Genomic DNA, 14,283 nt, shown 5'->3' on the forward strand with positions numbered 1-14,283 from the left:
AAAGTCTGCATTAGGCAACTCGGATACAGTTGTCAGAGATTAAGGGACTGAATTAGTTGCGAGTTGATTTAAGAAAGTACTGATTTTAGAAGATGATCATGCAGAAGAGTCTTCAAGGGTATGCTTCAAGAAAAAGGGTATGACAGGTTGTGGTCATACCTAGCCACAAAGTAGGCTGGCACACCCCTGATCACCTGCTTGGTCAAACACATTAAGAGCAGACCCTTGAAGGTCTGACCAGAGTCTGGATAGTGATTAGGACACTGCCAGACCCAAGTCTAAAGCTCAAAAACACATAAAGGGGGAAAGGGAATGGGAACTGATTGAGTTTGTGATTCAAAGAATCCAATCAAGAATCATGGACAACAATATTAGAGTGTTGTCATGCCCTGAACCATAACTCACATATAAAAGGGTATGAGGGTTTGGGATTCATAAAGTATCAAATTCATGACAAGCAACTGACAGGATGCATACATAATTTAAATACTGAATTACAAAGGAAAGGGGGAACATGTTACAATATGCTAGAAACAAATGTCAACTAAAAGAATTGGACATAAATGGGCAGAAGTAAACACATTGTGGTGGAGACATGTAACCTAACTGAGACATACCAGTAGAGAAGCAAAAGAGTGCAGGAGAAAGTAGAGTAAACAAAGTCCACAGCAGCACAAGTAAAAGAGAGAGTTTTTAAGTGAGAGTGATTTGTGAACTCAGATTGCGTTCTGTGTTTGTGTGTTCGTGTTCCAAGAGAAGGGAGGAGAGTATTTATAGTTTGAAATCAGGCAGGGAACAAGGTAAGAAAATAACCATGTATCAATTAGAATCAATCAGTAGCGGAAAATCCCTTTAATTGAGGAATTCAAATTTGAACGGTAAAGGGCAAGAGTTTTTTTTAAGGAAGGAGATCAAGTAAGAATATTGTGCATAGAATACAAATAAGGGGTAAATACATAGGGGTTTTAATTAAGAAAAGATAATTTTGAAATACACGGTCAATTAAATAAGGCAAGGACAAAGTAAATCAATTGGTACGTAGTAAATCAGGGAATCGGGGATTCAAAATTGCCCCTGAACCAAGTCAGAAATAGGGGAATCGAAAGGTAAAAAGAGTTTTAAAATAAAACAAGGAAAGAATCAATCATGCTTACACAAAGAAGTATGAAATTAGTCCCGAATCCATGGTTATTTTAGAGGGACATTCAGCGTGTATAAAGAGCGCACAAATATTAGGCATGCGAGGTTAAACCAATTTAGAGATGAGAACCAGACAAAACACATAGCAGATAACCTTAGAAGAAACATTCAGAAACCTCAAAAGAAACCAAGATTCCTGACATGTAAGTTCTAGAATGTCATAAAAGGTCACAGAGATATGCAGACATGCACAAACAGAAACAAGAGAAAACCACGAGCGTTAAGACAAAGGTAGGAAAGAACATGATCAGCGGAACTTTAGAAACAAAATTAAAGCATGAGCCTGAACACATATAGCAAAAAGTAAGTCAACTACCTAGGCTAGCATGTGAACACAGAATGTAAAAGAATCTCTGTAGAAATCCGGTAAGAAACAAGAGAACAACCTCGAACATAATTGGAAATAAAAGAACGAGCATAAATACACATTAGGGAGAGTAAAAGAATCAGAAAACATTTTAGGAGCCATTTTCAGAAAACCCTAAAATTGATTTGAACAGTTTTGAAAAAGGAAATTTGGGGAAAAACTCTAAAATGTTACCAACAACGTAGATCTAGCACAGATCTAAAAGAATAAATGAGGGCTTCTGAGAACCCTAAAGGACGAGAAAGGCTTGGAAGTCACGAGAAAGAATCTGAGTTGATAAGGTCGAATCCAGGCTCAAGAGGCCAAGATACGCCGGAGCAAGGTCGGAAACGGCCAAAGAATCTCGAATCGACCAGGGTCTGGATGAAGACCCTTGAGGTCTAGCCTCAAATCTTCAGTGAGCAGGCGTGTGGGAGCAGTAGGTGGTGAGTAGAGGTCGTCCATGGTTAGATTAGCCATGGATTCCGGTGATTTGAGGTCGAAGAGGGGGTAGGCGGCTATTAAGGTTTCAGGTGGGTGAGAGCGTTTGAGAGAGACAAGGGATTAGAGGCGGCGGTCTTTGAGAAAATGGGGAGGGTTTGGGGGGTCGTTTAGAATTAAAAATGGTAAGGGGGAGCCTGGGCCGTTGATCAAAATGATCAACGACTCAGATTAAAAGGGACACGGGCCGGCTCGGGTGATTGGGTGTTGGGTCGGGTGGATTAGGAAATTGGGTTCAATTTGGGGGCTGAGATTGGGGCCCAATTCCAGTTAAAATTGAAATGCATAAAGGGCTAACTTTTAAATAGTCACTTTTCCCTTGTTTAGTTTATAAAAATAGCAAAATAATTTCTGGAAGTAAATCAAACGTGCTAAAATGATTAATAATACATAATTATCAAATTAAAAATACTGGGACCAATTTTATAAATATAATTACAATTAAATCTTAAAAGGGGCTAATATTGCAATTATGTGCAATTTAATTTTATAAAATACTAAATAAATTTGTAAAAAATATGCAAAAATCATGTTAGCCATATTTTGGTTTAAATATGAGAATAAAAAATAGGTTTTCCACCAAAATGATAACTTTGGGAATAATTATTGGATTTTATGGTATAAAAATAGGCAATAAATTGGTTTTAAAAATCATTAAAATTTTTGTAAAGTACCAAAACTCTTGTGTGTGCTCATATATGCACATATATGTTATTTTGAAAGTATTTTGGGTATAAAAAATATTTAGGGAAAAATTGGGTATCAACAGCAGGTGCGGTATTTTCTCGAAAAAGTGGGAATATGACCGCAGGTGCGGTTTGAATGGCAGAAAAAGACCATCATGATGCATTTTACTTGCTACTTGTGCATTTATTTGATTCGGATTGCATGTCGACCGGCTTTTAGAATAGGGAAAAATTGAGAAAAACCAAATTGAGGTGAGAGAGAGGAAATTACCCGTCTGTGAAAAAATCTGGTGTCCAAAATACCCCGAAACTCTGCCGAAAATTTTCCAAAAAAAAAAAGAAAAGAAAAAAGAACTATTTCAAATGTTTATGTTTTCTGTGGCGTCAAATTTGACAGAACTACGCGGGTCTGATTCTCACCGGGTGTGAGATACGTAGGCAACCTTATCGGTTCCGGCCCGCATTTTTCAAAAATCCAAAAAAAAAAAAATATTTTTCTTTACTTCCTTTTAAGAAAGCCTTTCTTTGAGACCCCAATTTTTTTTAATAGAAAAAAAAATCCAAAAATATATTCTTTAATTTCTTCTCAAAATTCAAAAAAGTTTTCATTCTTCTTTCAAAAATTGAAAAGTAAATTGAAGATGCAAAAATATTTTCTTTTTTCCTTAGAAGTATTTCTTTCATAGATTCAAATAAATGTACAAAAATTCAAAAGAAAAATCTTTCTTCTTTTTAAGTCTTTCTTCGGAATTTAAAAAAAAAATTAAAATCCAAAAAAAGAGTTAGTTTATTTACTTTATTCATGATCTCCCAGAACTACGCTTGGTCTGATTCATGCAGCGTCATGATACGTAGGCAATCCACATTGGATTCGATCATAACCATAAAATGATAAAGAAAAAGAGAGTGGAAATAAGCAAGAGGAGAAATAATGGCAAAACAAGAGAGGAGGAATGAGAGAATAAGAGAATAGAAAAACAAGAACCAAGCTAAGAAAAGCAGGAATGAAAAAAAAAGAAAAAAAAAGAGAGAGAGAAGTTGCAAATGAAAATTAGTGAAAGCCGGGATGACGCAAGTAGCCGTTCAAATGCATAATAGAAATGGTTAACTGCTTAGGTGCATTACATTCCCCAACATGCGCTTGCCTATCTGTTAAGTTCTAATTGCTAACGAGTTTGCTTGTTGTCATCAAGTTCAGGCAGGTGGTTAGTTTGTTCGGCATTCTAGTAACTCACTCGTACAACACCAGGTCCAAAGACAAGTTGATCATGACTGGCCAAGAATTGGATGCAAGTGTTATTGATCCGTCCAGAGAGTGGGAAGAGTCTGAGGTTAATCTGAAAGAGGAAGTGTACAAGTTGAAACATCAAACGGCCGAAATGTACCAAGCCTAGGTGAAAGGGCATCTCCCACCATCATACCCTGCCAACCCCGCTTTCGTCCCACCATTAGCCCAGTCCCAAGAACCTCCCACTGTTTATTCATCCCCACAACACGCCCAAGGCTTTACTCCTTGCCACAACTACCTTGGCACCTTGTCCCAGCCTTTTCATGCTTCCAGCAGCTAGTACAACTTCATATCGCGCGTCATTAACTACTCCCGTTTTTGCAGCTTCTCCACATGCCACCATCCCTCTAACTCCTAGTGGAACCTTGTTCAAAGTTCCTGATGCCCAATACTATGCTACAGAACCAACTTTCAAGACCTCTGATCCATACTGTTGCACTCCTCAATTTGGGCCTCCCGTTGAAATTGAAAAACCCACTAAGATTGTGGAGCAAGATGAGGTATTTAGAAAACGTGTGCTATTTGCAAAAGGGTCTTCGAACGGTGTCGGGGCAAGTCGGAAAAAGCCAAAGTTGGTGGTACCAGGGATCCCAAGCAAGCCTGTTGTAGTTGTGAAAGGGTCTCCCATTACCCCTGTTGTTATTAAACCAGTGACTCAGTTGCCAATGGTTGAGACAAATGATGTCCCGTGGAACTACAAACGAGCAATAATGACACACAAGGGAAAAGAAGTGGAGGAAGAATTTGTTGAGATCGGAAGACCGACTCATTTCGGGGGATGTTTTACCTCCGAAGAATTGAGAAAGGCCAAGCTCTCCAAGGATAGCCAAATGCCAGTGAAGAAACCGATTACCGAGGAAGAGGCTGAAGAGTTCTTGAAAAAGATGAAAGTGCAAGACTATTCCATTGTTGAGCAATTAAGGAAAACTCCAGCTAATATTTATCTGTTATCTTTGTTGATACATTCGGATGAACACCGTAGGGCCATAATGAAGATTCTGAACGAGGCATATGTTCCTGATAAGATCACAGTGAATCAATTGGAAAAGATTTCTAGCAGGATCTTCGAAGCAAATAGGACCACTTTTGCAGACAATGAGCTTCCTATAACGGGCACGGAACACAATCGAGCTCTTTATATCGCGGTGAAATGCGAAAATTATTTTGTCACAAGGGTGTCGGTTGATAATGGCTCCAGTACAAATATTTGCCCTCTGTCCACTTTGCAAAAGTTGAAGATCCGCACTGAAAGAATCCACATGAACAGTGTATGTGTTCGAGGTTTTAATGGGGGAGAAAAATATTCTACTGGAGATGTAACGCTTGAATTGGTGATTGGTCCAGTTGGGTTCAGTGTGAAATTTCAAGTGCTAGACGTGGTTGCCTCCTATAATTTGTTATTAGGTAGGCCTTGGATACATGCGGCTAAGGCAGTGCCATCTTCTCTACATCAAATGGTAAAATTTGAGCGGGACAAACAAGAAATAGCTGTGCATGGTGAGGAGGATTTATCTCTTTATGAAGATTCGTCTATTCCATTTGTTGAGGCTGGAGATGATAAAGGACCTTTAGTTTATCAAACTTTCGAAACAATGTCCTTTGAAAAGATTCCTGAAGGAAAATGCATTCCAAGGCCGAGGCTATTACCTTCGACTTTCATGGTAGTTAACGAGATGCTGAAGTATGGTTTTGTGCCGGGTAAGGGTCTGGGCGCATCTTTGCAAGGTATCGTGCAGCCAGTATCTCTACGTGAAAATCTGGGTACATTTGGTCTAAGGTTCAAGCCTACAGGGGATGATGTGAAGAGGGTTAAAGAGTTGAAAAAGAAAGCATGGTCACTCCCTAAGCCTATCCCACGCCTCTCCAGGTCTTTCGTCAAGTCAGGGGTAGTAAAGCGTCCGGTGTCAGCAGTTCCAAAGCCCGTGGTTGACTTTAATGAAGATTCGATCAAAATGTCCCAAAATCTATTTGATGAGGTCGATATGGTTGAAATTGGGGAAGGTTTTAGTGATGAAGAGGTGCATTTTGTTGGGCCGAATGTGAAGCTTAGCAATTGGGAAGCCGCTCCTCTCCCGACCCAGGAGGATTTTTGGTAGTTTGCTGTGTTTTCTTTCCGTTATCTGGATTATTCAAAGGGTTATAACCCAGATTTCACTTCTGCTTGTTTTGATGATCAAACCCTTTCTATTCTTCTATTTTTCGGTGGAATACAATTTTTCTTCTTTAGTTATTCCTAATATATGTTTCAATTTTTTTTCCTTTATACAGTTCTTGTTATGCTGGTTCTAATGACATAACATGCATGCGGAGTTTTTAGCCTGATCTTGAAAGCCAATCTCATCATGGAATAATGAAACATAGTTTTGAATATGATAAAAGATGCGTTTGAGGAAACAAATAAAGATTCACGCATGTTGAGATAATCTGAAGCTTGAATTGAGTGAAACTGATGCAGTTAGCCTGGGAAATCAAGAGGTTGATAAGAGCATTCAGCAAAGAAATATCTCCCAAACAGTTTGAGGTAGATCAATCAGTGCTAAAATGCATTCTTCCACATCAAGCTGAGGCTAAAGGCAAGTTTTCCCCAAACTGGCAGGAGCCGTTCATTGTAACGAGAATGGTGCCCACTGGTGATTTGTACTTAACAGATGTAGAAGACAAATCTGTAGAAATGGCTGCCAATTCTGATGCGGTCAAAAGATATTATGTATGATTTCTTTGGTTTAAATTGTGTTCATTTGTACTTGGCATGTTTTGAAGGTTGAAATGACGAAGGCATTTTATTCTGCTATCTAAACACTTTATCCATTGTTACCCTTTTGAGCCTTATTCATTTTCTTTCATACCCCTCTTTTGGAATCAGTAGCAAAGATCAGAAACACAGATACAGAAATTAAAGAGAGAGAGAAAATGAAAAAGAAAAGAAGAGAGAAGAGAGAAAAGAGAATAAAGAGAAAAATGAAAAAAGAAAGAGAAAAGGGAAAAAAAGAAAAAAAAAGAAAAAAAGAACGAAAAAAGGGAAAAAAAGAGAGAAGAAAAAGAAAGAAAAAGAGAGAGAAAGAAAAGAAGAAGAAAAGAGAAGAAGGAAGTACAAAGAAAAAACGCAACTCCTATGTCATGAACTACGTTCGACCTGATTCCTTTTAAGGATACGTAGGCAGCCTCATGGTCCGGTCCCATCAAAATAGAAATCCAAAAGTCCCCAAGCAAAGAAACTGGGGCAGAAAGTTGTGGTTGTTGTAAGAAATCTGATTCCAAGAGTTGTAATTTTGAACCTATTCAAGTTGTTTTGAGCCTTTTGATATCCTTTCTTTCTAACCCTATTCAAAAGCCCACATTACGGTCCAAGAAAGACCTTCCGATCAGTCTTCGAGAGATGCCAGGTCGAGCAAGTAAAGGTGTGATTCATATTAGAGGCAACACTTCGTTCTGAGCAGGATAAATGAAAAATGAGAGAGTCTTATTGGTGAAAACCCTCACGGGTACCGTAAGGCGACAATGAGTTGAGAGATGAATAAATGAGAGAGGTTTGCTGGTAAAAACCCGTCAGGGCACCGCAAGCCGACTAAGGTTGTGGACTTTGCAAAGGAATCGGATTATGGGGACCCCGGACACAAAGTGTGAAGACTGAAAGAGGATTGACCGAATGGACTAGGCTGATTAATCCAAAATGCATGTCATGATCATTGATACCAGTAGCCTCACTCAGATAAGTCCCTTTTCCTTTTCTTCCTCAAATAGTCCTTCTATTTGATTTTTCTTCTCTATTCATAACTCTCGAAGTCATTGCATTTCATTTCCTTTTGGGTTTACTCCTCTAAGGCGTTTTCAATGTTAGCCTTGTAAAGCAAAAGAAAGGATCGCAAAGCTTACTACCTATTTCCCAAAATTGCACAAAGCAAAGTGCGGCCAAAACATACCAGAGATAGCATGATGCAAAGTGAAAATAAGGTGTCAGTAAGAGCTCCATGGGGAAATGGTTTGGGAATCTTGTGGGAGATACAGAAGTTCAGGTAGAAAGGTAAAAAATGTAAAACAAAGGGTTGGGTATAGAGCACTCGGATCATTCGGGATCCTACGATTGAGATTCAGTCAGAAAGTCAAACAATTCTTGGCTAGTTCAAAGCAGCCATTTAGAGCAAAGCACGACAATGGGGGGCCACCTTCAGCAAGAATGCCACAAACTAACCACCACGTTTTTCAAACTGTCAATACTTTTCTTTGATTGAAACAGGGGCAAAAAATTTCATTTGTTTCGGAGAAACCCTCAGTAAGGAAAGCAAGTGCCAGACAGGCTCGGCAGTAAGCTCCAGTACCCTCTTGGATAGCAGGATTTAGTAAGTTTTGAGGCCCTCGCAAATGACAAGGTCTGACGAGAGGTCTACTTTTGGGAAATGTAATTTGGCATTTAAGTTTTCACTTTTAAAATGAGGCTTGTTTTGAAATTTTCAGGATAAAGGAATTTAATTTAGAATTTCTTTTGATAACAAGAATTGATTAACACTCACAGATGTTCCCAATATCACACTGGGGCACAAATATTTCTTTTGTTTTGTCTGTTTTGTTGAAATCAGGCACCCACCTGAAGAACAAGGGGAGACAGTGCAAGGAAAAGCTGTTTCGAAGAGAAAACAGTTCAGCAATCAGGCGCCCACCTGAAGAACAAGGGAAGACTGTCACACCTCCTTTTTCTTACTACACCCCGGAAGGGAAATAATAAAGGGAGTTTTTCCAATTAAAGGACAATCGAAACGGGATTCATTTTGTTAAAAATCAGAGTCGCCACTTGGGAGATTTATGGTGTCCCAAGTCACCGGTTTGAATCCCGAATCGAGGAAAAGGTTTGACTCTGTTTAACAGTCGCGAATCCAGAAATCCGAGTAAGGAATTCTGTTAACCCGGGAGAAAGTGTTAGGCACTCCTGAGTTCCGTGGTTCTAGCACGGTCGCTAAACTGTTATATTCGGTTTATTTATCTGATTTTAATACATTTTGAACCTATGTGCAAAATTTAGCTTTTAACCGCTTTTATTCAATTTTGTAAAGAATGTTGAACGTCGTTTAAAACATGTCTTTGGATCGCGTCACATGAAATGCACCCGCAATCCTAAACATATTTTATTCAACGTTTTGGGATTTGGATTTGGGTCACATGAAATGCACACCCGATTTTATGAAGGTAAAATTATTAAATAACGCGCCTGAAAGCAACTAACGCGTTGTTAACTTTGCAAGGGCCATGAAAATTCAACTAAATGGCACGCCTCGAGTTCTAAAGATTAAAAAAAAAAAATTAAGCGAGGGCCATGCATTTTGAGATTTTATATGGTACGACACACCTCGATTCCAATTTTAAAGGGAATCAAAACTAAACTATGAAGGCCATAAAACTATATTCTATTTAATATGGCACGCCTCGAATTATTCCAAAGGGCTTTATTATTCGAAGTTGTTATAATTGGGTCACATGAAATGCACCCCCGAATTTTGGAATTAGGTATCGTAACTATGTCACGGGAACCGTACCTATAATCACGATGGTTTATTTAATTAACACGCCTAAAGGCTTTTCTACGAATATTCCCGAATTATTTAATATCTTGCAAATCCAATTTATCAAATACCAAACCCATTATTAAGAGGCACAACTAACTCAAACAGGCCATTTCAAACTAGTATCCCACCTATTAGCACAAAACAACAATATACTGTGGAAACCCAATACAGCAAACGAAATTCGGTCAATTAACCAAAGGTTGGTGGCTCATTAATTAATAGATCAATTCAACCCAAATTTATCAAACTCGCGTTTCACCCAACTGAACAAATGAAGCTAACAGAATTCTTATAACCAATTGATTTCATCTTAATATGACCAAACGACATACTAGCGCATGATCAAACGTCCTTTAATTCAAAGAACGAAATGCACTTTCAAGTAAACCCACAACTAGACATGGAATCGAAATTCACATAGGCACAAGTACTTAATGAAATAATCATTCAAACACAATTAGAATCAAGCTAAGAAGACATGGTTGCACAGAACGCACCTTCATTATTGCCGAATTTGGAATTTTAGAACTTTGTAATTTAACAAATGGACGGAACACCACTAGCACAAATTGCTCTTCAACTAGTAAGAAGAAACTCTGATTTGTTTACAGCAACGTCAAGTTTCAGCAGCTCAAACTTGACGGAAAAAAATGGACAGCGATAACCATAGACTGGAACCAACGTACGGCAACCTCCATACGACTCAAACTCACAAATGACTCCAGACTTCAGTTAAACATCCATGTTTCCGAAACTAAGAATCAAATCAAGGACGAAGAAGATGAAACATTTTTTGTACTATTTTTTCGACTTTCTGAAATCTCAAACCCGACTTACGCTCGTTCCCTTACTCTGTTCCTGTGCGTGACTGTGTGTGTGCTCGATCTGATGGGGTTTGCTGGTTTTCCGGTGAGTTTTGTGATGAGGGAGCGGCTGGCGACGGTGAGCAGGGGTGTGTGTCAACGGCTGGTCGTGAATGGTCGACCAGATCCACCGGTGGTTATGGAGTTCGACCTTCTGCTTCGGAGATGGTCATAAGGATGTGGATATGGAGGAATTGAGGGTGGTTCTTTGGCGTGGAGGGGTCTATTGGTGTTTTGGTTGATGAAGAGAGCAGGGGTCATTTGGGGTGTTTTCCGGCGGGGTGTTCTCGGATGGGGGGTGACGAAGGAGATGGTGTCGCAGGGGGTGGGGTCTGTCTTTATTTTTGCTTTTCTTTTTGGCGTTTTCCTCTCTCTCTCTCTCTCCATTTTTTTTAGATTGTTTTCTCTTTTCTTTTATTTATTTTTCTGATTTTTTGAAATGCAAAATCAAAACTCAAAAACCAAATTGACACTAAAAAAATTATATTTTCTACTTTCCAAGTACCCTAATTTCTAATTAAACACAAATTAAGATAAATTAAAACTAAAAATGCAAAAAGACCATTTTTGTCATTTTCTTTGTTCTTGAAGTAACCTAATTACTAATTAATCCTAAAATGCGAAATTAAACCCTAAATGCAAATGCCAAGTATATTTTTATATTTTTCATTAATTAAAATGCACAAATAAAAATGCAAACAATCGACAGAAAATGTCACAAAAATCCACAAAATTGCAAATACTGAAAGACATTATTTTGTTTTGAATTTCTGGGAGTAACTCATATAGGGAAAAAATCACGTGCTCACAAAGACATTTGGGTAATTTGGTTCAAGGTCTGGTTGTTGAAGTAATTAATAGGCATTTGAGGGGTAGTTTAGGGAAATCAAATAGGGGGAATCTTCCCTAACCGTTTGGGAAATTTCCAGGAAGGTGGGATTGGGGGTAGATTAACAAACAGGTTTTAAATTGGGGTCTGAAGTGAATAGATAAAATTTGGGGAAGGGGTAAATGGTAAGTTTTAAAATTAACTACTGCTGCCCTAAAACCCCTCTATAAAGGTCCCATTTCCTTAAAATTGGGCAGAGATTAGAGATCCAAAAAGTGAAAAAACGGCTGAGGAATATACATTGCTAGAGTTTGGAAATTAACAAGAAAAACACAAAAAGAGAGAAAAAATACTGTTACATTAGCTGATTTTCTGGGATTTGAAAAAGGGTCTAATATTTTGCTAGATTTTGGATTCCAAATATGGACTGAACTTGCTGTTCTGCTGTTAACTACTGCTGCTAAGTTACTGCTGATCTCACCCTCTTCTTTTGAAATTCTGTAGCCGTTTTGGTTGTATCCAGGTACATTTTCGAATCCTTGGAGTTGAAATGTGAATGTTGAATGAAAGACGATGTTCCAATGTCTAAACCTCAGCCTCATTTTAAAGTCTGATCTTAGTAGCCTTGTCATGGTTTGATGTTTATCACTTAGTTTGTTTATAGTTTTAACTGAACTTGCATAATTTCAGTGAATGTTATGTAGTTGTTTGTAATCGTAAATTTGGACTTTCAGTTTATTTCAGTAGCTTCAAGTGTATTCGAATGAATTTCTGGTTCATTATTAGGGGTCTAATGACATGACATATTACTGCTTGATTCACTAGCTTCATGTGCTGAAACCAATGTTATAATTAGCTTTGATGTGCCTGTGTGATGTATGTTCTTGAGGAATCAATAATCTTGCTCAAATGATATATGTTTAGGGGTTCTGAAGGTTGTTGCCTTTGAGTGTTGGCTGTAGTTGTGGATTTGACCACTGGTTGGTCGAGTCAGCAAATGTTAAGCCCAAACAAGTCTGTTGCTAATGTGGTGTAGAAATTAATAATTCTATTGCTATAGTTAATGCTTACTATTGTAGAGTATGTGATTTTAGGACTTAGTGTGTTCAAAATACAATATTCAGTATGTATATACCTCTTGGGTTTTAATTCAATGGAACAAATCGTATATGCATCAGTAGGATTGATAAACGGTTTATTGAACTGATTCATGTTGTAGCATTAGTGTCAGTAATGATTCAAGGTTTACCATATCATGGTTGAATTGTATACGATATTATCTCGTGTAAATGATGATTGTTTATGGCCTCATGTGGGGCCTTAATTCTTGGCACATTCTTGCCAAGGTCTTTTTTTCTTTCGAGAAATTGAATCAGGCCCAGACAGGGCCATTCGAAATACTGATGCATTTTCTTTGGGCTTCCCCTTTGATCCCAATTTCCTTTTAAATATCGCCTTGCTATTTGAAGTCTAGAATTCGCTTTCCCCAAAAATGTTAGGCCAATATGTAGTATTTTGAGTAGGCTGCATATAGTAATGATAGAGTTAATTTGGATAAAACTCAAACTGCCTTAGTCCTTTTAATTAAACGCGACTCCTTTAATTAGATTGAGGTGTGCCATATCAACAAAATATATAATTTATGGCCCTCAAAAGATTAGGTCAAAACATCACTTGAGGAATTAGATTTGAGGCGTGCCATAAGCAAATTAAATCATTTATGGCCCTCACAAATGTCTTAATTTAGATATTAAGAATGAACTTCGTAGTTTGCTTTAGGCGCGTTGAATATATAATTATTAGGGGTATTAAAACCCGGGGGTGCATTTCATGTGACCCGGTCTTAATTTCCAACGAGGTTAAATAGAACGTACCGTGAACCACAGGTGCATTTCATCTAGCGTGGCTTGCGATGTGTTTTAAATAACCTTGAATCAATTCTTTAAATAAATAAAAGTGGTTTTTTAAAAAAGTTAAAAATGTACATAGGTTTAACAGTGTTTTAAAATCTGATAATTGAGCCGAAAATAATAGTTGAGCGACCGTGCTAGAACCACGGAACTCGGGAAGGCCTAACACCTTCTCCCCGGTTAACAGAATTCCTTACCCGGATTTTTGTGTTCGCGGACCATAAATAAGAGTCAAAGTTCCTCGGTTCGGGATATTAAATTGGTGACTTGGGACACCATAAATCATCCCAAGTGGCGACTCTGAATAAATAAAGAAATCCCGTCTCGATTGTCGCTTGAATTGGAAAAATTCCCTTATACCCTTCCCGGGGTAGGAAAAAAGAGGTGTGACATGTACAACACTCTAGTTCAGGCAGGCTTGATTCCCCTTGCTGCAGCCACATCTCAGGCCGGGGGAGGAGCACAGACTCCTGCCGCTCGTACCCCAGAGCAGCGGTCCAGGTTGATCAGATTCCAGAGGTTATACCAGTACCACTTGTAGCCCAGTTCAGCCCGAGGGTAGGGCAGCGGATTTAGAGGAGCAACAGCGTAGACTTGAGAGGTATAAGAAGTACGACCCTCCTACATTCAGTGGTCTAGCATCAGAGGATGCTCAGGGATTTCTGGAGGAGTGCCATCGTATCCTCCGCACTATGGGCATAGCAGAGTCGAGTGGGGTTTCTTTCACCGCCTTTCAGCTTCGAGGAGCAGCCTATCAGTGGTGGCATACTTATTAGTTGGACAGTCCGGCTGAGGTTGCTTCCCTCTCGTTGACTCAGTTCTCCGACAAGTTTTTGAGAGAGTATGTCCCTCAGAGCCTTAGGGATGCATGTCGCGCGGAGTTTGAGCAGTTGCGCCAGGGTACCATAACTGTTTCAGAGTATGCAGTCCATTTCAGTGACTTGGCTAGACATGTACCGGCCTTGGTTTCTACAGTTCAAGAGAGGGTTCGCCGGTTTATTGAGGGTCTCATTCCCAACATCAGGACTAGCATGGCCCGTGAGCTAGAGATGGATATCTCCTACCAGCAGGTGGTGAGCATTGCTAGGAGAGTAGAGGCCATGCT

The sequence above is a fragment of the Nicotiana attenuata genome, unplaced genomic scaffold (genome assembly GCF_001879085.1).
Source record: "Nicotiana attenuata strain UT unplaced genomic scaffold, NIATTr2, whole genome shotgun sequence".
NCBI classification, from domain to species: Eukaryota; Viridiplantae; Streptophyta; class Magnoliopsida; order Solanales; family Solanaceae; genus Nicotiana; species Nicotiana attenuata.